At 43.3% G+C, this 23,741-nt stretch overlaps 1 pseudogene; it reads right to left on the bottom strand.

The window, feature by feature from the left end:
- Positions 1-19,292: 19,292 nt before the first annotated feature.
- On the bottom strand, positions 19,293-19,410 carry LOC126099372 (5S ribosomal RNA; annotated as a pseudogene).
- Between the last annotated feature and the right edge of the window lie 4,331 nt (positions 19,411-23,741).

The raw sequence follows: 23,741 nt of genomic DNA, 5'->3' as shown, positions 1-23,741 counted from the left end.
TGGACTTTCAAAAAGTCTGGACATTGTTTCTTAATAATGTGTGAAATCATCAAGGACAGTAAAGCATGCTCTGCAACGTGTTCCCATGCTGAGCACAACAGTGGTAAAAAGTTCTTGCGGCGAGGTATTCGATTCGTCCACCAGCGCGGTCCACATCTGACGGATGGTTGTTTGTGTACGTGCACGTGTTGCAGTACCTCTCCCCCTTGCATCCTACATGTGTTCGTTGGAATTTAAGTCGGGAGAATGAGCAGGTCAGTTGATTCGCCGAATACCCTCTGGTACCAAGAGCTTCTACAACTGCTCTGTTCGATGCGATCGTGCATTGTCATCCTAAAAAATGAAGTCGGATTCCAACGTACCGCTGAAAAGAGGCACATGGGAATTACTCTGAGCGGTGAGTGGACCATGATCATAGATTTGGAGGTCGGTATCATGCAAGATTATGTCTCCCCACACCATAACACCTGGACCACCGAAACCATCGACAATGTTCCAGGGTACATTATGCGTTCCAACCTCTCGCCATATGAGCGTACATAATGCACCCAGGAACACTGTTGAACATATCCATGTCAATGTCTTACCTTTTGTAAAGTTCATGAGACCATCGTAAATCGTGGTGACTTCAGCGTAATTATTGTTTTTTAATAAAAGTGCCATTTCCATTCATCTGATTGTGCATTTCTTTCAATAACTTTCTGCACTGCATTGTAGCCGTTCATTCTACGTATTGTCAAAATTTCATCCAGCTGTGTTACTTTGCAGTGACATATCAGGCGAAAGTTACTCTCGTCCATATGTTTTGCACATTAGTGAATATTTATACAGCTGTATACAAGTAACTGTAGCAATCACTATGTCTGGAAATCAAACGAAAACATAAACGAACAGAAACGTTTGTTCTAGCCTTGAAGTTGGTTTATAAAGGCCGTGGCACAGAGGTTAGCGCCCTGTATACAATTTTCTTACTTTCCACAGAGCGTTCAACGCTAATGCTGCGATGATTCCGTAAAGAGTGCACAGCCAAGTTCTTTACTCATCATTTCTAATCCGATTTTGTACACCGTCTCTTAAAGAGGTTGTCGGCGAGACTAAGGCCTCATCTTCTTTTGGGCTTACATAGGTACTTTGAAACATATTGCAGTATTTCAACTGTTACTGTTTTCAGTAGCTGACATATGACACTGCGGTGTTTTACATACGTCGCCTAATGCGTGTATATCAAAATATTTGATTAAAATATAGTGAATAATGAAAAGCTTGCTAGACCGGAGCTGAAACCTGGATTTCCTGCTTTTCGCGAGTATTCGCCTTAAGTTACCTGAGCGCGCCTCCAGGACTGACTCAGTAGAAAATTTGTCACAGATGTTTCTATTACAACATTTTCCAAACTGAGCTGTAGAGCTATCTCATAGCTTTAAAATTAGTACTTCTTGTTCTATATCGTGGTTAAATGTCGAAACAGTCGGAGGCAGTGGTATACGCACTTCTCCTGACTTTGACCACAGTACACAGTCGCCTTGGCAGTCCAGTGCTATGGATCCGTTTCACAATATGGCCACCGCTCTTTTTCCGGTGTCGTAGTTACCTAAGTAACGTTTTTGGCCCAGGGCCCAAAGGTGTACTGTTGCTTGCGTAGGTACATGACCTGTGCCGAATCGGCTGAACCGGATCTTCGTGCTGTTCCAGAAGCTCTGTCTTGCACACAAAGGTGACACATTTTCTGGAACAGTATAAACAACCACTTCTGATTATCTCAAAGCTACCAATGGTGCTCTTGAACTGGGTCGACCTTTGTAGGATTCCAAAATGTCTAGCCGGTATACAAAACAGATATGATTTCTCGAGCAGTACAATTAAGCACTCTTGACGACATCAAGGGTGCTGATGGTAAATTAGTTCTGCACGCTGTCTGAGTTCCAAAACTTGACATCTTTCCTAGAGCAGTACCCGCAACCACCGGCTCAAAAGTGACGTCGGTAAGCTCTCTCGTACTCTGGGCCTTAAGCGAAGCTGAGACAGCTCGTAAATGCTTTTACTGGTAGAAACTTCCTGAACACCGCCCATCTGTTGCACGTTTTCTTACAAAGCGAAGTCATCGCGGATGAGAAAACTGTAATAATACAGCCTAATTTATTCTCAAGTACGATATATAGTCACTGTTGCTCCACTTTAATGTCGAAGGAGGAGAGAAGAACGTAAAAGATATTTTCAAAACAAGAAGAAAAAGTCAAGGGCAAACCAGTGGCAGTAGTCGTAGATTACGTAGCTCTCTCAGCCGATATGAAAGAATAATTTTAAAAGTCATATTGGACGAAATACGCATATGCTTAGCACAAATAAGTGTTAAAAAGAAAAAAAACTAAGATGTAAGAGATGAAGAGTAATAGAGAAGAGAATACTGACTAGCTTAACATAAAAATATTGAGAGACATTATAAGAAATGAAGTGAAATAACTATGTTATCAAAGAAGCAGGAAATCACTTTGTCAAAGCTATGGAAATCGCAGAAGCAGATCACTGCAGACGTGGAAAGTTTTCTTCAAGAAAGAGTCCTGTTGGCATCAATCACTGAAAGTTCCTGGGACACAATAGTACATGCAAATGATACGAGATATATTAGGTTAGCAGCATAAGAAAGCAGCGTTTGAGGTGTGTAACAAGAGGCGACAATGCTGACCTAGAACCAGTATTGTCACCACTTACCTAAGATGATAAACTAAAAAAAGACAAATAACGTTTGTAGGTTTCGAAAAAACTTTTAACGACATTGATTGGATAACACCCTTTGAAATTCTGAAGGTAGTAGGATAAAATACAATGGCTAAAAGATTATCTGTATCTGGTTCAAAAATAGACTGCAATTATAAGAATCGGACATGAATGAAAAGCAGTAGTTGAGAAGAGAGAGGACAATAGCTTACGTCCCATATTATTCAGCAGATATGGCAAACAAAAAAGCAAACCAGGGAGAAATTTATAGAGAGAATTAAAGTTTAGGGAGAGCAAATAAAAACTTTAAAGTTTGCTAATAACATAATAATTCCCTTAGATGCTGCAAAAAACTTGGGTGCTATGGACGGAGTGGTCAGCGTCTTGAAATGAGATTTAAGATGAATATTAAAAAAAGTAAATCAAAGATAATGAAGTGTAGCCGAATATGCTGAGAAAATTACATTAGGAACCAAAACGCTGAAAGTTGTAGATGAGATTTGCTATTTGGGTAGCGTAATAACTGACGTCTGCCGAAGTAAATCGAATATAAAATGCAGACTGGCATTAACAAGAAAAGTGTTTCTGAAAACGTAATTTGTCAACATCGAACAAAAATTCTAGTGACTGGATGTTTTTAGGAGAAATATTTGTTTGGAGTGTACTGTTACGAGGATATAAAACATAGATGATAAGCTGTAAAGACAAAAGGATCACAGAAACTGTTAAAGAGTGGTGTTAGAGAAGAATGCTGAAGATTAAGTGGATAGATCGAGTAAGCAATGGTTGAGTAATGCATCGAATTAGTGAGTGAAACCCCTGCTCGGTCCCATGAGCAGTACTTCAACGGAGGGCTGGGGTTCATCCCCTTCACTCTAAATTCAACACCCAATTCAGGCACCAGAACCCAAATCCAACAAGGGCAATTAAGTCACACACCAATTAAAACCCTGCAAGGCTTAAGATCACACATATTTCACAACGTATTTGGAAGTGCGACCCTGTTCAACTTCATATACACTGAAGTAAAACCTCATATGGAGACCAACGACTAAATAGATCAAGTGAGCCGCTTTAACCGATGTAACACATACCGGGCATTTTCTCCGCTATAATTCAGAATTGTCCTAAGGCCCCTAAAGATGAACTGCAAACTAAAAGCCACTGAGAGATTAAAAAAAGAAAAACGTTCACAACAACACTAATACAACAGACGTCCTCTCCAGCTCCGTACGCAGTGACTGACATACATAAAAACTTCAAAAATCAGCAATCCCCAGATAAACCTATTCTGGGAACCCACTGTAACATGAACAATTACTCAAACTTTGTGGTAAAATAATAAACATGAGCACCAGTGCCTAACGATGTACTAGAAATATTTGGTGAACTAAGCCCAATTAATTCCGGATGCGCTACCACATAACCACTAGCAATCTCATCCCATTAGTATTCACTAACAAACAATTTCAGGGAATACTTGCAGCCAAAGGCAAGCCCCTTCAATGCATACGCTTATACGGGTATCGAACCCCGTCCCCATGAATAACACTAACACTGACGGACTTGTACTCGGTAAAATGACAACGATGTATCATCGAAACAGTGTGCCAGTGTGCAGCTCTTAAAATCACATAAAAACTGACAGAACAACTAGAGTAACATTAATCACAGCTTAACAAACGTCAAACGAATTCTTCTGAAGGAAAAAAAGCATGCAAGTACGACATCACCAAGAGTGATAAACTCTTAGCCGCTCCTGGCATCCCCTTAACAACAGGCAATACCAACAAGTCTTTACATTTAGGGCAACGACAGCCGAACTATTCCATGATTTGAATAAATAAGTCCGCTGCGACTGTTAGAAAACCTTGGTAACACCAGCAGGAGCTCACTTCCTTAAACATGCCAACATTGAGGCCGGATGCTTACGGAGGTAATCAATGACTCCTAACTACGCATTTCTTCAAAGGACATCGGAAAAAAAACGTAAAGACCTGGCTATCGTTAGAAGGCGTTGCCTGCTTACCCAGTACGCAAAGAGTATGTCTTTCAAATTAACACTGCAACCCAGCACGACCGAAAGCGATAGGAAAACTCGCGGGAAGTGCCATACCGTACAAACAGCTCCTCGCTATTTATGTCACTCAATACTCAGGGACTCTCAACTCGATTGATTTAGGTACCCTGACATGCGGCACCCATTTCAACCGTGATGCACGGTTGTTAATTACGTCACCTTGCTTTACTGCAACCAACTGAACAGTGACAGGTGTCAAGAACTGGTGAAGCGAAACGGTCCCTTGAATCTCGGAAACAGCTTCTTCGTGGCTTTGTCGACAGCTCTGCTCATTGCCTCATAACTCTTAAGGAATACCATGTCTCCTTCAGGATGTGGATTTACCTGACGCCCCAGATTGTACTTCTTACCTTGCTGTCGATGAGCTGTATGGACGGTAGCCTCAGCTGCCGTGCAGTTTTTTCGACACTTAACATATCTGGCAATAAATCCTCTACGCTCAAAAGATTACTAAGGGATAACTTAATTGTAAAGGTAAAAAACACTTGAGCAGGAGTTGCCTTATGGGCTTGATACCTGGCTGTGTTAAAGGCAATCATGAGGCAGTGCAATGATTGATCCGCTTACTTTGATTGTCCTGGTGATAAACGATCAGTTCTGCCTGAAATTCCTGGTTAACTCTTTCAGTGTATGATGGGTTTTGGTACTAAAAACTGATTGTAATGTGATTAATGCCCAAACCAAAATCAAAATCCTGAAGAAATGGGAACAGAAGAACGTTCCTCTATCGCTGAGGATAGCCTTACTAGGCCTCAACACAGCAATGTGGAGTAAAGACTTGTACTGACGCTTGTGCAGGAGCATGCCTAATGGGAAACAATCAAGTGAATCTGGAAATCGGGTCGATACAGACCAAAATATACTTGTGACCATTGCGAGTTCTACGCAATGTCCCTAAAAATTCCAAATATAATTTTTCAAAAGGGGTCTCAACTGGACTAGACGCCAGGAAACTGATCTTAGTATTTGCGTTGGTTTATTGACACAACAAATTTGACAAGTCTTTACTCTATACTTAATGTCTGTATTCATATCCTTTCAAATAAATTTCCTGCGAATTGTCCCCTCGTTTTTAAATAACCGAGATATCCACGCACTGGAAATTCATTGAAATATTTAAATATATACGAAATTAGCTCCAACTGGTACCACCACTTCAGGTTCCCATCAACTTTCCCTGTACAGCGCAACACTCATTCCTGAAGTAATATTTAGTCGATCCTTAATGACTACATCTTGGTCTTCATACAGCCTAATTCTATTATACAATGATGGCAAGTCCATTAAAACTAAATTAACTTGCTCAGGATGTGAAAGCTTGCTTGGTACTGGTTCAAATGGCTCTGAGCACTATGGGACTTAACTTCTGAGGTCATCAGTCCCCTAGAACTTAGAACTACTTAAACCTAACCTAAGGACATCACACATGTCCATGCCCGAGGCAGGATTCAACCTGCGACAGTAGCGGTCGCGCGGTTCCAGAGTGTAGCGCCTATAACCGCTCGGCCATATCGGCCGGCTTGTTTGGTACTGCTTCACAGTATTTTGCATGTGCATCAGTCTATGAAGACCATGGGCAACCTGATTTTCAGTGCCCCTAATATGTACAAACTCGTATCTAAATGTCAACATTTTGGTAGCCCATTCTGCTATTCGCCCAATCTTACGAAACCTGTCCAGAACCCAGCTAAGTGTGTGGTTATCAGTTTCAAGCTGTAATGTGTTCAATATAATACCTGAAGGTTTCCAGAGTGAAAAGAACCGCATCTAGCTCATGAACGTAATATTTCCTCTCTGCATCAGATAATCCCCTTGATACAAATGGACTTTATTATTATTATGCGCGAACGTACAGAGAGGCCATTGAGATTGCCAAACACTGCAATAATTTTAATAGAAAAGATGAAGGCATTAAGGTGGATAAGATATGAATGTCAACATTGCAGCAACAGCGTGGCAGTCGATTAGTTTCAACTGAGAAGTTGGCAGTATCAGAGATCATAGCACAGCCGACGTCACGTGATTGACAGCGGCGACCTCTGGATGGCTTATAAATACGGCGCTCACTAGTGCTCTCGTTGCCGCCTTCGACTGCGTGTGGCACGACGGCCTCGTGTACAAACTTTTTGCGCACGGGGTACCGACGTCGCACGTGGTCCTGCTGCGCTCGTATCTCTCGGGACGCACATTCCACGCCCGAGCAGATGGAGGCACTTCCACCGACCGGCAGATTCGAGCGGGAGTGCCGCAAGGGTCGGTCCTCGGCCCCCTGCTGTACTCCCTGTACACCGCCGACGCCCTGCGGGTGGCACGCGTGGAGTTGGCACTTTATGCCGACGACACGGCGTTGTTCACCCGCAGCATAAACGCGGCCGAGATGCGCCGCCGCCTCCAGCTCGGATGCGACGTCCTGGGCGCCTGGTCCACGAAATGGCGCTTTAAGTTCAACGCTGCGAAGAGTCATGCTGTCATCTTCAGCGGAAAGAGGCTGCCACCGGACCTACCGCCGGTCACGATCATGGGGGGCCCCATCCCACGGTTGCGGACCGGCAAATACCTCGGGGTGACGTTGGACAGGCACCTGACGTGGCTGCCACACGTCCGAGACGTCAGAGGGCGGGCAGTGGGGCGCCTTACCCACTGCTCAACCCTTCATCGACACTTCCTCCACGCCACGGCCTCACCATGTATCTGTCCCTTGTCCGGCCGGTACTGGAATACGCGGCCGTGGTGTGGGGTAACGCGGCAGCGGCGCACATTGCGACGCTCCAACGCGTGCAAAATAGGGCGCTGCGACTTGCGCTCCACAAGCCGCCTCGCTACCCGACGAGGCTGCTACACGAGGAAGCAGGCATCCCTTTCCTGCGGGATCGCTTCCGGCAAATCGCCAGAGTGTTCTACAGCAATGCAGAACACTCTGGCAGCCGCCTGATTCGTGGTCTGGGCCAACAGGTCCACCACAGGCCAACGACACGTTGGCCCGACCTACTGCGAGAGTAGTCTTCTCTTGCAGCCCGATATAGAAACAAAGGGCGTCACAATCACCGACACCCAGTGAGGACAGCTCAACACGTTAGGTCGCACCGCACCCCAAAGAGGTCCCCGCAGGATCAGCAGCTCCGCTGCTTAAACTGCCCCCACACCTGGCATATGTAGCCAGAGTTTTAGAGCGAGCGAGCGAGCGAGCTCTCGTTGCAGTTCGCCGATTGTCCTCGGAGGATGCCTTCCGCAGTCAAAGGCGAAACGTCAGGGGAGCGTCTTATGTATGGACCACGGCATCTGAGCCCGGAAATTATAAATGATGACAACACCTGCCGTGAAAGCCTTCATTCTATGATCATTTACTAATTATCGAAGCATCTTCTTTGATAAAGGTAGAGGTGAAAAGTATACAACGTGATTGTCTAAATCGCCTGGAAGAAACTGAAAAACAACATAGTAGGGATGGTTGAGGACCCACTACTAATAGCATCAGTGTGAATACAAGAACCTGAATCAGTACCCTAAAAAACTGATACGTAGGCTGCAGTCAACAATGTGGACTACTTTGTGTCGTAAACTAGTTATCTTTTAATTTTCCTGTGTTGACTTTCTTAATGTGTGATACTGTTAGTATTTACTCGTACTGCACGCTAAGAACATCTACACTCACAAAAGTCTACAGCACTTACTCAGCCAACTTTCAGTAGGATGTAAACAAAGCACCAAAGCGAAAATAAACAAGAACGAAATTGATCATTTACAACGCTGAAAAGTAGCAGTTTTATCAACATATTCAATGTACCTCAAACAGAAAGAGAAATTTTTCCAGTTTTTTTGTGAAATACTACTCGTTTTTTTATCATATAGATGAAGTAGCTATGGCAGCGTACAGGGTCGTGACACTAAAATTTAGTATGCAGCGGTCATTTTTCTTTCTAAACCCAACATACAAGTGTTACATATCAATACAACCACGAAAGACTAAAGACTTTAATATATACGTAAAAAGAATTCGATTTTTCGATCTCTGATAAGTACCCTGTGACCTGAAGAGTTTTCACCTAAAAAATTCGGATCCATTACTTTTCGGTACTCCCTCGAATATTCAGATGTGAGAGAGAGAGAGATGTTATGTTTGTGTAGGACTGAATGTGTGGTTTCGAATGACGTATATACGTTATCCGTATTCAGATGAATATAAACTTTTAATGATGCTCTGTTTTTAACATTGGCTGTTTCCGTAAATACGTTCCGTTTGTCGCTTCTCTACACACCTTTGTAGACAAATCGGCTTTGATGACGACGATACCATTGCTGCCAGATGCTGTAACGCCGTCAGCATCAATGCAGGAACATAAATAGTTTGGGAGAAGCATTCCACAGTACCAACACCAAGTGAAATTATTATTCCATAAGTTAAACAGCCGTAACTTGGACTGTTGCACAATCGAAACAAGACCTTATGTTTCCCACTATCTTATCGAGAATGATGTTTGTAACGTGGTATTAACCGAGCGCAATTTCTCAAAAACACGGGCTTTGTCACGCACGGAAGACTTATCTCAGGAACTGATGCTCATTATGGGAAGAGAGTTAATGTGCAAAGGCCTTACGATTTCACTGAATTTGACACATGTATGCAAGAGGTTAAGAAAATGGTTACTGATTCCAAAACGTGCTGTGACATTGCTGCACTTAAACACAGAGGTAGGTGCAAAAGTGTGTGTTGTAGACATAAAAGCAATGAACTTACAGCTACATTCCAAAAGAAATAAGTATGTCACCCATTTAATTGCAAAACCGATCTATGTGTAAGATTTCGCTGTTTTTGTTTTGCTCTTCCTCGTAATATGGTATCTCTGATAATGTAAATAACAACATACAATTATATGTGCGATATATTATCCCGAATACCCTTTCGATTGCATATGTGCTGTTAATAAATAATTTTTCTCTGTGAAAAGAAAAAAGATTAGCGGTGCTGCTTTCGGTGCCAAAGGACCCGGGTTCGATTCCCGGTACTCCCTCAGATTTTTTCTGAGATATGGATGTCTTGTACGGGGTCCACTCTATCTCGTGAGGCCAGATGAGGAGCTGTTTGAATAAAGAATTACAAACAGGATTCGTATAGTGGCAACAACCGCTGGAGAATTTGACGACCAGCTGACAACATGTCGCACGATCAAAGATCTCTCCTCGCATTGCCTTGTAGGGAGCAGTCGGAACAGGCTTGACGAGAATGGAGGGTTACGTTCAAAATTACGTTTACTGAAGGAGAATAAAAATACATAAACACCAAAACCATAACACCTTACCATGCCTAATACGGGGTAGGACAACTGTTGGCTTGAAAACTGCTTTCAGTCTTATCGGAACGAATAAATACAAGATTTGTATGAAATGATCGTATGGCACTGATGACCGGAAGTCCGGACCTCGCGAAATTAGGTAAGTCTTTTCAGTTGCAAATCCTTTCAGTTGACTTCAAATTGGACGACTTAGGTGATCACGCGGACAAATAACACGCAGTCACTGAAAGTAGAACATCTCCGACGAGGCCGGGAATCGAACCCGATCCCGCCCACGTAGCAGTCAAACTGCACTGTAGCTCCTTCACTAGATTGTCGCACAGATGACAAAATGGTAGATATCGAAATAGATGACAGAGGGATAGAGAAACAATTAAAATCGCTCAAAAGAGGAAAGGCCGCTGGAGCTGATGGGATACCAGTTCGATTTTACACAGAGTACGCCAAGTAACTTGCCCCCCTTCTTGCAGCGGTGTACCGTAGGTCCCTAGAAGAGCGTAGCGTTCCAAAAGATTGAAAAAGGGCACAGGTCGTCCCCGTTTTCAAGAAGGGACGCCGAACAGATGTGCAGAACTATAGACCTATATCTCTAACGTCGATCACTTGTAGAATTTTGGATTAAGTATTATGTTCAAGTATAATGACTTTTCTGGTGACTAGAAATCTGCTCTGTAGGAATCAGCAAGGGTTTCGAAAAAGACGAAAACCCAGCTCGCGCTATTCGTCCACGAGACTCAGAGGGCCATAGACACGGGTTCCCAGGTAGATGCCGTGCTTCTTGACTTCCGCAAGGCGTTTGATACAGTTCCCCACAGTCGTTTAATGAACAAAGTAAGAGCATATGGACTATCAGACCAATTGTGTGATTGGATTGAAGAGTTCCTAGATAACAGAACGCAGCATGTCATTCTCAACGGAGAGAAGTCTTCCGAACAAAGTAAGAGCATATGGACTATCAGACCAATTGTGTGATTGAAGAGTTCCTAGATAACAGAACGCAGCATGTCATTCTCAACGGAGAGAGTGATTTCAGATGTGCCGCAGGTGAGTGTCGTAGGACCGTTGCTATTCACAATATATATAAATGACCTTGTGGATAAAATCGGAAGTTCACTGAGGCTTTTTTTCGGATGATGCTGTAGTATATCGAGAGGTTGTAACAATGGAAAATTGTACTGAAATGCAGGAGGATCTGCAACTAATTGACGCATGGGGCAGGGAATGGCAATTGACAAGGGTAATGTGCTGCGAATACACAGAAAGAGAGATCCTTTATCATTTAGCTACAATATAGCAGGTCAGCAACTGGAAGGTGTTAATTCCATAAATTATCTAGGAGCAGGCATTAGGAGTGATTTAAAATGGAATGACCATATAAAATTATTCGTCGGTAAAGCAGATGCCAGATTGAGATTCATTGGAAGAATCCTAAGGAAATACAGTCCGAAAACAAAGGAGGTATGTTACAGTAGTGCTTGAATACTGCTCACCGGTATGGGATCTGTACCAGAAAGGGTTGATAGAAGAGATAGAGAAGATCGAACGGACAGCAGCGCGCTTCGTTACAGGATCATTTAGTAATCGCGAAAGCGTTACTTAGATGATAGATAAACTCCAGTGGAAGACTCTGCAAGAGAGACGCTCAGTAGCTCGGTACGGGCTTTTGTTGAAGTCTCGAGAACATACCTTCACCGAGGAGTCAAGCAGTATATTGCTCTCTCCTACGTGTATTTCGCGAAGAGGCCATGAGGAGAAAATCAGATCAGAGCCCACAGAGGGGCATACCGACAATCTTTCTTTCCACGAACAATACGAGACTAGAATAGAAGGGAGAACCGATAGAGGTATTCAAGGTACCCTCCGCCACACATCGACAGGTGGCTTGCGGAGTATGGATGTAGATATAGATGTAGATGTAGATGTAGACGAGCTGATCACTCAGCTAAGGGGTGGACAGGTCCTGCATGATTTCCAAGAGAGCCCCCATTCTTCGTGCATAATAGTAGCAAGTTCACTTAACGATCATGTAGGTGGATAGCGATCATACGCTGTTCTTTCCAAAGTACACCATAAAGGCTCAAAAATATTGGGATATGGCGAACGTGTTGGTTGAGGGATATGCGGCTATTCATCCTCGTGCTCAAGTGAGCAATGCGAGCGGTGTGAACAAGAGCCCTTCTATCCTGGAACACTGCAGCACCAGTGGGGAAGAAATACTGTGCCGAGGCAGGCACCTGATCAGCCAAAATGGTTACATAACCCTTTGCAGGAATGCGACCTTGCAGAGTAGCCTTGGGGCCAATACTAGCACGATTGGCTGCCGAAATCATCACCGAACCGACGCTATGCTCCATTCTTGACAGCAAACAGGGTGCATCGTAGGCTTTGGACAGCATATGCCAGACGTAAATTCGCCAAGAAGTTGGAAACAGCGTGAAGCAAGTCTCATCCGACCAGCTAACTTACATGTATTGCAGTACGATGCAGGGTTTGTGGCTTCGGCATCAGTTTTCCTGTTACAGGCGTTTAAATCACTGATGAATGGTTTTGGAATTCCAGCGCGCCCTGGAATTTCTAGCTTATGAAGCTTCTTCCGTGTTGGTATGATGCTAAGAGGGTTGGCAAGTGCGAGATTCAGTTTTGTAGTAACTTTTGCGGATGGGGTACTCTTATTTTTCGTCGCAGTCCTCTTCAATGACCATCTGTCACGATCATTCAGCGCACACTTTCGTCCACGCTGTACCTTAGCGGATGATGTACACTACTGGCCATTAAAATTGCTACACCAAGAAGAAATGCAGATGATAAACGGGTATTCATTGGACAAATATATTATACTAGAACTGACATGTGATTACATTTTCACGCAATTTGGGTGCATAGATCCTGAGAAATAAGTACCCAGAACATCCACCTGTGGTCGTAATAACGGCCTTGATACGCCTGGGCATTGAGTCAAACAAAGGATGGATGGCGTGTACAGGTACAGCTGCCCATGCAGCTTCATCACGATACCACAGTTCATCAAGAATAGTGACTGGCGTAATATGACGAGCCAGTTGCTCGGCCACCATTGACCAGACGTTTTCAGTTGGTGAGAGATCTGGAGAATGTGCTGGCCAGGGCAGCAGTCGAACATTTTCTGTATCCAGAAAGGCCCGTACAGGACCTGCAACATGCAGTCGTCCATTATACTGCTGAAATGTAGGGTTTCTCAGGGATTGAATGAAGGGTAGAGCCACGGGTCGTAACACATCTGAAATGTAACGTCCACTGTTCAAAGTGCCGTCAATGCGAACAAGAGGTGACCGAGACGTGTAACCAATGGCACCCCATACCATCACGCTGGGTGATACGCCAGTATGGCGATGACGAATAGACGCTTCCGATGTGCGTTCACCGCAATGTCGCAAACACGGATGCGACCATTATGATGATGTAAACAGAACCTGGATTCATCCGAAATATGTCGTTTTGCCATTCGTGCACCCAGATTCGTCGCTGAGTACACCATCGCAGGCGCTCCTGTCTGTGATGCAGCGTCAAGGATAACCGCAGCAATAGTCTCCGAGCTGATAGTCCATGCTGCAGCAAACGCCGTCGAACTGTTCGTGCAGATGGTTGTTGTCTTGCAAACGTCCCCATCTGTTGACTCAGGGATCGAGACGAGGCTGCACGATCCGTTACAGCCATGCGGATAAGATGCCTGTCATCTCGACTGCTAGTCAACCCACCGATTCCGTATTCTGCTAAAAGTCATTGGATCTCGACCAACGCGAGGAGAAATGTCGCGATACGATAAACCGTAGTCGCGATAGGCGACCTTTATCAAAGTCGGAAACGTGATGGTACGCATTTCTCCTCCCTACATAGGGCATCAAAACATTTCACCAGGCAACGCCGGTCAACTGCTGTTTGTGTATGAGAAATCGGTTGGAAACTTTCCTCGTGTCAGCACGTTGTAGGTGTCGCCACCGGCGCCAACCTTGTGTGAATGCTCCTGAAAAGCTAATCATTTGCATATCACAGCACCTTCTTCCTGTCGGTTAAATTTCGCGTCTGTAGCACGTCAACTTCGTGGTGTAGCAATTTTAATGGCCAGTAGTGTATCTACGATACAGTGACTCTTAATTCGTCAAACACTTCGACTATCTCGGTTACGGACGCAACAACCATACCAGCACCAACAATTTGCCCTCTTTAAAATTCACTTAGCTCCGATGAAATGCACTCAGAACTGCGCATGACAATGTTCTGAACACGTTAAATGAAACAACAAGTTCACTGTTACCAGTACACTACAGATAATTAATGCCAACCTACATAAACACAAAAATATCCCTTCAACTCACATTAATGAACTAATGGACCTGCTTGAATTCACACTTTCACACAACTATTTTAATTTAACAATAAAATCTACCAACAAACAGATGGTCTGGCAATGGGCTCAAATCGTTCCGGATTGCTAGCAGAAATATTTATAAGCAACCTAGAAGACAAAATCCTGAATTCCAATCACCACCTCCTCAAAAATATCATCTACTACTACAGATATGTAGATGATACCATCATTTTAATCAAAGCCACTAAAGATGACATCAGTGAGTTGAATCAGTTTTTCAACAACTCCCATGAAAACATAAAATTCACAGTTGAACACCAAAAAGACGACAGTATAAATTTCCTAGACCTTACCGTTAGAATAAAGAATAACAGACATCAGTTTGAAATTTATCGGAAGCCTACCACAACACATACCACAATCCACAACTCCTCTTGCCACCCTGCAGCACACAAAATGGCAGCATTCCGGTACATGATTAATAGAGCTATCCAACTACCACTCTCAGAAGATAAATGTGATCATGAAATTGAAATAATAAAACAAGCAGCTATTGAAAATGGTTATAACAGCTCCATAGTATACACCCTAAAACACTCAATAATGGCAAAGGAATCACAACACAAAAAACAAAAAGAAAACAACATCTTCCATACAATCCCCTTTCTGGGTAACATTTCATACCAGATTGCTAACGTCTTCAAACGGAAAGGCATAAGCATATCCTTTACAACAGACAACAAGATTGGACAGAAGTTACCCCACAACATCGGCACACGACACCCACTTCATCACACAGGTGTGTACAAAATTGAATGTTTGGACTGTGACTGCTTCTACATAGGCCAGACAGGCAGATCATTTGAGATTAGGTTCAAGGAACACATGGCAGCACTAAAAAACAAAAAATATCACACATCAGCAATAGCTACCCACCTGCATGAAACAAAACACCATATTAACAACACAAGTATTAGCATCTTACACATCCAACCAAAAGGCAGAAAACTAGACATCCTTGAAACACTCCAAATATACAAACATCAAATGGAACAACCAGAATCTATCTTAAATGACAATATTTACAATAGTATCATCTCCGTTTTCAGCAACTGCCTACACTCATAAAAATGCACACACACACACACACACACACACACACACACACACACACACACAGAGACACCCACTTATACACATAGACACACACAAACACACACACACACACACACACACACACACACACACACACACACACACACACACACACACACACACACCTAATATTTACCATAAACATTGACAGCTGCCAAGACTACAAGAGATTGACCTCATTCACAGATAATTCATCACACCAACAGCTTGTGCCCCATGTCAGCTTAAAACTGTATGTACATCAACTACTGGCACAAATGTATATCTATCTGCATAGTTTATAGCATTAACCAATATATTACCCCAACCTTTAGGCAGCTAATATATGCAACATGCAATCTTAAGACTCCTTGCCATGTAAATGTTTCCTCTCATATAATCACTCTTTCCTCTCTCCCTCTCCCTCTCTCTCTCTTTCTCTCTCTCTCTCTCTCTCTCTCTCTCCCTCTCCCTCTCCCTTTCACTCACACACACACACACACACACACACACACACACACACACACACACACACACACACTTTTTCTCTCTCTCTACCTCTCCTTCTGACTCCAGCCCCTCACTTCACATCTGTTTATTAACCCCAATCAAAGAGTGTAATGTATGTATGATTTTACTGTTGTAGCCAATATGATCATTGTAATTATAGTCTGTAACATTTCACCTAATTGTTATCAATAAGTATGAAGTTTAAGCCATTTTAACATTTCAAGTGATTGTATAAACGAGTACGAATGTTTGCTGTCTTAACTTGTCAGAATTGGATTTATATACCACCTGAAGTACACACACATAAACAAACGCCGCTAAATGCTTAAAGCAATTATTCCGTAATAATATTGTTATGATGTATATTCCTTGCACTTTGCGATTATGTCTTCACTTCTGCTACACGAACCTTGCACCCAGCTGATTCCAGACGCCATATTTGTTTACAAATGTGGCAGTATACATGTGTTACGACAGCAAAAGGAACCTGTGATCACTGAAGGTACTGTAGTTTACTTATTTAATGTTTACCATTAGATATCAGTTTAATTTTTCGTCAAAAGTAATCCTAAACCATATTCTGAAATAGCGTTTCGTTTCTCCACTAGGCAGTGCCACAAGTTCCTCCAAAAATCGTAACACAACACACACACAAATGTAATACTTACTAATGTAAATCCACCCGATGATGGAGGTTTAAACCTTCGAAACGCGTCGTGGAAATAAATAAAACGGTGACTGGTAACAGTGAACTTGTTGTTTCATTTAATGTCAGTTACAGTCACGGTATAGCCTAACCTAAAAGTGTTCGCATTTAAAGTTCTGAACACGGCTGGCACTTGCAATGTGTTGAGGGCATTGCACAGAGGCTTTTCGTGGTCAAGTACAGCAGCAGAGTTGGCTAGGATCTGCATTTTTGTTCAAGCATCCTGACTGTGTTTTCATGACCCACCCCTGTACGTTGGCGGTGTTAACAGATCGTACACCCAGATCAACGTAATCGAGATGGGCCTGTCACGTCCTCTACTCAGGCTCCTGGCGACCTCAGGAGCCGTCGCCGGTTCTCCAGCTGGGCCCGCGGCTACTCGCAGACGCCTGCCGGTGAGAGGTGCGGGGGCGGGAGCAGCCGCCTGGCCCGGCAGCGCCGGACCATCGATCGGCGAGCGACGCCGCGGGATGAGCGAGCCGCCGCCGGCCAAATATAGTCGCCACGCCACGCCACACCGCAAAGGCGGCCGCAAATGGCACTCCGTACCAGGCCGACACGTCACGCCACGCCACAGCGAGCCGTTCAGCGTAGGCGCTATTTGTGGCCAGGTGCCTCCTGTCGCAGTCTCCACAAGCCGTAGTCTTTCAGAAAGGACGTAATTACTGAATAGAGTCGTATGTTGAGCTGTTTAGCATGCCTCTAAGATGCTACACATCCTACCCTGGTGACCCACAGAGACGGGAAGCTCCCCAGAACAGCGCAAATTTAAAAGAAACAAATCGCGCAACGGATAATTCCTTTCTTTTTGGGTCATCGGTCTCCCGTCTGGTTCGATGCGGCCAGCCACGATTTTCTCTCATGTGCCAACCTCTTCATCTCAGAGCAGCACTTGCAACCTAAGTCCTCAGTTATTGTCTGGATGTATTCCAATCTCTTTCTGTCTCTACAGTTTTTGCCCTCTACAGCCCCCTCTAGTACCATGGAAGTCATTCCCTCATGTCCATTCATCCTTTGATTTTATCCATACTGGATGAGAGGTCGTGGTTGTGAATGTCAATGTTAAAAAATATATCGGCTCAACCACTTGTTTATAGTGTAAAACACTGAGATTGACGCGTTTCGGAAGTCAAGCTTCCACCATCAGAATAATAAAAATTAAAAGAACCTGTTAAAACTCGCTAAAATGGAACATGCGCCAGGCACAATAAAATTGATAATAAAATTAAAACATCGTGGCTACTTCCCTTGTTGCAGCCGTGTCTTCTGAGGTGCATCTCCACATAGTCGTCAAAATATAAAAAAAACTCTAAAATGGTGTCGCCTATGGTGTTCAACATCTAACCACATGGCTCTCTCCTCTATCGTCGTAAGCCGTCCGTGCGTCTTCGTTGATACCACACACCACGTAGCCAAACACGACACTGAAACGCGAGTGAGCTCACGCGCAAGTAAACAAGGAAGTCACAGAGATGTCTATACAAACAGATAACGTATACATGTTCCAAGGACCTCATGAAATGATGGTATCCTGCCAATAGCAAAAATGTAGTTACTAAAAGAAACCAGTGAAATGTTTGAAAAAGTTATTTGTATCACCAGTTAGCTGTTCATTCAGTGTGTTCTGATTATCTACGCTATGTATCGTAATTTCCAGCTGTTCTAGTAGATCCAGCTTTTTGCCTTTGTCTTGTCTATGTAAAATAACGAGATCCTGATGTATTCTCAATATGGGGTGTCCAGTTTCCCAAATATGCATGGCTACAGCTGACTTTTCGAAATTATTAAGCCGGAAAGCATCGCATGTTCTTTGTAACGTACTTTAAAGGACCTACCAGTTTGGCCTACATAGCTTGCCTTGCACGTGTTACACTGAATTTTATAGAGCCCAGCCCTCTCATATTTATCGCTTTCCTGCTGCAAATTATTTCTTAGTTTAAACCGCAGCGTATTATTGGTCTGAAAAGTGGTATCAACTTTAAAAGGTTTGAAAATGTTAACCACTTTTTGCGTAATATCACCGAAGTATGGTATTGCGACTCTCTTAATATTATTTGCGGTATTCTTTTGTGCCTGGTGCATGTTCCATTTTAGCGAGTTTTAACAGGTTCTTTTACTTTTTATTATTCTGATGATGGAAGCTTTACTTGCGAAAGGCGTCAATTTTAGTGTTTTACACTATAAACAAGTGGTTGAGCCAATATATTTTTTAACGTTGTCATCATGTCCCTTCTCCTTATCAGTGTTTTCCACATATTCCTTTCCTCTGCAGTTCTGCGCAGCACCTCCTCATTCCTTACTTTATCAGCAGCACTTCGTCTTCAGGCCACAAGTGGCCCATCGGGACCATCCGACCGCCGTGTCATCCTCAGTTGAGGATGCGGATAGGAGGGGCGTGTGGTCAGCACACCGCTCTCCCAGTCGTTAAGATGGTTTTTTTGACCGGAACCGCTACTGTTCGATCGAGTAGCTCCTCAATTGGCATCACGAGGCTGAGTGCACCCCGAAAAATGGCAACAGCGCATGACGGCCCGGATGGTCACCCATCCAAGTGCCAGCCACGCCCGACACCGCTTAACTTCGGTGATCTCACGGGAACCGGTGTATCCACTGTGGCAAGGCAGTTGCCCCCTTACTTTATCAGGCCACTTAATTTTCAACACTCGTCTGCAGTACCACATTTCAAATGCCTCGATTCTCTTCTGTTCCGATTTTCTCACAGCCCATGTTTCACTACCATAAAATGCTGTATTCCAGACGTATATTCTCAGAAGTTTCTTCCTCAAATTAAGGCTGATATTTGATATTAGTAGACTTCTCTCGGCCAGGAATGCTCTTTTTTCCATTGCTAGGCTGCTTTTGATGTCCTTCTTGCTCCGTCCGTCATTGGTTATTTCGCTTCCTAGGTAGCAGAATTCCTTAAATCATTCACCATGAATCCTGATGTTAAGTTTCTCGCTGTTCTCATATCTGCTACTTCTCATTATATTGTCTTTCTTCGATTTACTCTTAATCCATATTCCGTACTCATTAGAATGTTCATTCGATTCAGCATATCGTGTAATTCTTCTTCACTTTCACACAGGGTAGCAATGTCATCAGCGAATCGTATCAATGATATATATTAGTTCCACTCCCGTACCTTTCTTTTATTTCCATCATTGCTTCTTCTATGAACAAATTGAATAGTAGGGCGAAAGACTACATCCTTGTCTTACACCCTTTTTAATCGCAACATTTCGTTCTTCGTCGTCCACTCTTATTAATCCCTCTTGGCTCTTGTAGATACTGTATAATAACCGCCTCTCCCCAAAGTTTACCATTATTTTCTACAGAATTTCGAACAACTTGCACCATTTTACACTGTTGAGCGCTTTCCCCACGTCGACAAATCCTATGACCGTGTCTTCATTTTTCTTTAGTCTTGTTTCCATTATCAACCGCGTCAGAATTACCTATCTCGTGCCTTTACTTTTCCTAAAGCCAAACTAATCGTCGTCTAGCACATTCTCAATTTTTTTCCATTCTTCTGTATATTATTCTTGTCAGTAACTTGGATTCATGAGCTGTTAAGCTGACTGTGCGATAATTCTCGCACTTGTCATCTCTTGCACCCTTCGGAATTGTGTGGATGATACTTCTTCGAAAGTCAGATGGAATGTCGCCAGACTCATACATTCTACACACCATCGTGAATAGTTCTTTTGTTGATTTTAGAAATTCTGATGGATTGTTACGAGTATTTTTCCCTTCCTATCTCCAAAGCTCTTTTAAATTCTGATTCTAATACTGGATCCCCTATCTCTTCTAAGTCGACTCCTGTTTCTTCTTCTATCACATCTGACAATTCTTTCCTCTGATAGACGCTTTCAATGTATTCTTTCCAACTATCGGCCCTATACTCTGCATTTAATAGTTGAATTCTCGTTGCACTCTTTGAGTTACCATTCTTGTTTTTAATGTCACCGAAGGTTGTTTGTTGTATGCTGAGTCTGTCCTGCCGATAATGTATTATTAAGTGAAATGACTAGCAGTGGTCGGAGCGTCCGGCTGCCATGCAGTGGGTGGGAGTTCGATTCTTGGCCAGATCGGAGATTCTCCCCGCTCGGGGATTGGGTGTTGTGTTGTGTTGTTCTCATCATCATTTCATCATTATCTAGAAGCAAGTCAACCAATGTAGCGTCAAATGAAAAGACTTGGAGCTCGGTGACCAAACGTCCCCATGTGAGGACTCATGGTCACAGTATATAATAATTTTATTTCATTTCACTAGAGTCGACTTCATGGAGCATGAATGTACCGTACCTCACATAGACAGATTAATAATGAAACCCACGAAACTGCAAAAGGCAATTACAATCACTATAAAAATCTGGTTTACTGCCAAAAGACATAAAAAAATTTATCCATTGAGTTAGGAATACGTACAGACATTAAACAAGTACTCAAGGGTTTGAAAATACAAACTGTAGCCTTGGCACAAGTGGGTGGATACATTAAAGATCAACATAAAACTATGTCGCGAATACAGCCAGCCGCTTCAGTCCGGAACCGCGCTCCTGCTACGGCAGCAGGCTCGAATCCTGCCTCGGGCATGGCTGTGTGTGATGTCCTTAGGTTAGTTAGGTTTAAGTAGTTCTAAGTCTAGGGGACTGATGACCTCAGATGTTAAGTCCTATAGTGCTTAGAGCCATTTTCGAATACAACCAAGGTTGTAGAGAATGTTAGTGATTTAAAGAAAGGTCCTAGAAATACATGAGCGAACACCAGTACTCTCGTCTGAGCGCATGATGGGTGCAACTAGCTGGCTGTGAAAATTAGATCTGCAAAATGAAGCCCTGTTGCAAATGGACTGACTTTGCAGTCGACTCTTCTCAGTATCTTCATTGACGGCGCCTGATTGCCACTCTTCATCCGTGCAAGGGTAGAAGGTGACTGCAGTAGTGGCTGAACATTCTAAGTTCAGCTCGGCCTCTTCACTGTGCTCTAAGTTGGAGACATCTCTCTCTGCTGCCCTTTGCAATTACCAGGAGCATGTATCTTCTACAACTGTTAAGGAAAAGTGTGTTCTCAATGAAGTTCCTGAAGTAGTGAGTTTTAATTTTATGAACCTGGTTGGTTCTGCCATCATCCGAATCTCACCGGTCAGTAGCAACAGACCTTGCAAATACTGGTGAATGATAATTTATTAAACATGTTCAACAATTTCGTAATCTTGCAGAATTTGTCCTGCTTGGCTAATAAGTACTATTTTTGCCATAGCATGAGGAAGAAGGCAGAAAATCTCTCCCGCTACATGACAGATTTTCGGCCATGACCAACCAAAAGATGCATATGCACATAAGTGCGGGAACTTGCCACAATACTGAAATAATTACTATGAGCCAACTAGAGATCCCTTACTAAAATTTGAACAAACATTCCAACAGGCTATGCCTGGGCTTAACGGCTGCTCTCACACTTTGTGAGCTCATGTTTTATCCTGTCTTTCAGATTCTCATCCTAACTAAAAAAGATTCCTTGCACTTCTCACACAATGCTGGCCAGTCTACTCGACAGTCCTGGTGGGCTGGGACAGCAGACTCCACTCCTCTGTACTCTACCTGCACGGAGAATGGTTTTCAGCAGCAGACGTCTTTATGACTATTCCGTTACCCTAAGTGAACTTTCCTTTCAGGAGCCACCTAAAAGTCCCAAAGCTGCCAAAATAATAAGACTCTCTCACCGTATCAAGAGTAAAGGAGAGATATAAATAATTAAAAATACAACTATTAGCAGTAATGAAAACTGCTTGCAGTTTTAGTGATTTAACTTGACTGACTACTTCGATCTGCATATTCAGTTACAAAAGAGATTACAGGACGGTTTGGGAATAAACTGCCACGTAACATTGTGATACCACCCAGGAACTTCAACACAAACGTTATGGAGCTGGGACTTCCCCATTTTTTTAGTTAGCTATCTCTTCTGCTTAACTTGTGTGTATGTAGTGTGATATGTGCTGATGAGCCAAAACCTTACGTGCACGTTACGGATGTGCTACGTCTTCATGTGGTACCTTCCATGGGAAAATATAGTGGTACCATTTTTCAGCAGGATATTGCTCGTCCATGCATACTTTGTTTCTACGAACTCTCTATTTGATATTGAGCAACTCTTGTCGGCAGCGAGATCGGCATATGTGCCCCCAGTAGAATATATGTGGGACCCAATGCCAGAATCCAGGATACTGGCCGCAGGCCAGCTTCACTCAGGAGAGCATACAGTTGCTTCATGACTTATCACACGAGTACACAGGCGAAAAATCGCATACCCTCTCAAGTCGGTTACTTTTATGTAAGTAGCTGATAAATTTAGATCAGTGCGTTTCCTAGGTGAATTACGTAAAGTACGATGAAAAGCATTCCAAAACAAATTTAATCAATTTCAGCTGAGAGTGTTCTTTTATTTCTCTTTACCTGCGTTAGTCACCATATGCACATCAACTATTCTGCTTTCTAAAGAGCAGTTCATTTTACATAGCACAAATTAACGTCACAGTGGTGTTCGAAATACTGGCTGAAAATATTTAGTAAATCACTCGTAAGTGCTGAGGTCAAAGAGAACTGCCGATTTCCTGCGATATCGCTGACGAGATTACCAGCGATTTATCGCTCGTGTGTGCAGCCTTTATGAAAGTTTGATCTCTGTCTCTCTCTCTCTCCCTTCTCTCTCTCTCTCTCTCTCTCTCTCTCTCTCTCTCTCTCACACACACACACACACACACACACACACTCTCTTATCTAGTTCACTATCGACTGTACGCTGTTATTTCATACCTTTGATTGACCGGAAGCCACTCTATCGCGTGGTTATCTTCCAGCTTTCCGCTCGGACAGTGAGTCTCTTGTGGGCGCGTTTTGTTTTTCGTAGCCAGTCGATAGGCGTAGTTGTACGAGCAGCCGCTAAGGACCTTTTTGC

Source organism: Schistocerca cancellata, chromosome 1 (genome assembly GCF_023864275.1).
Source record: "Schistocerca cancellata isolate TAMUIC-IGC-003103 chromosome 1, iqSchCanc2.1, whole genome shotgun sequence".
In the NCBI taxonomy this organism is placed as follows: Eukaryota; Metazoa; Arthropoda; class Insecta; order Orthoptera; family Acrididae; genus Schistocerca; species Schistocerca cancellata.
Note: the sequence above shows the minus strand (reverse complement) of the source record. Positions and strands in the feature narration are given on the sequence as shown.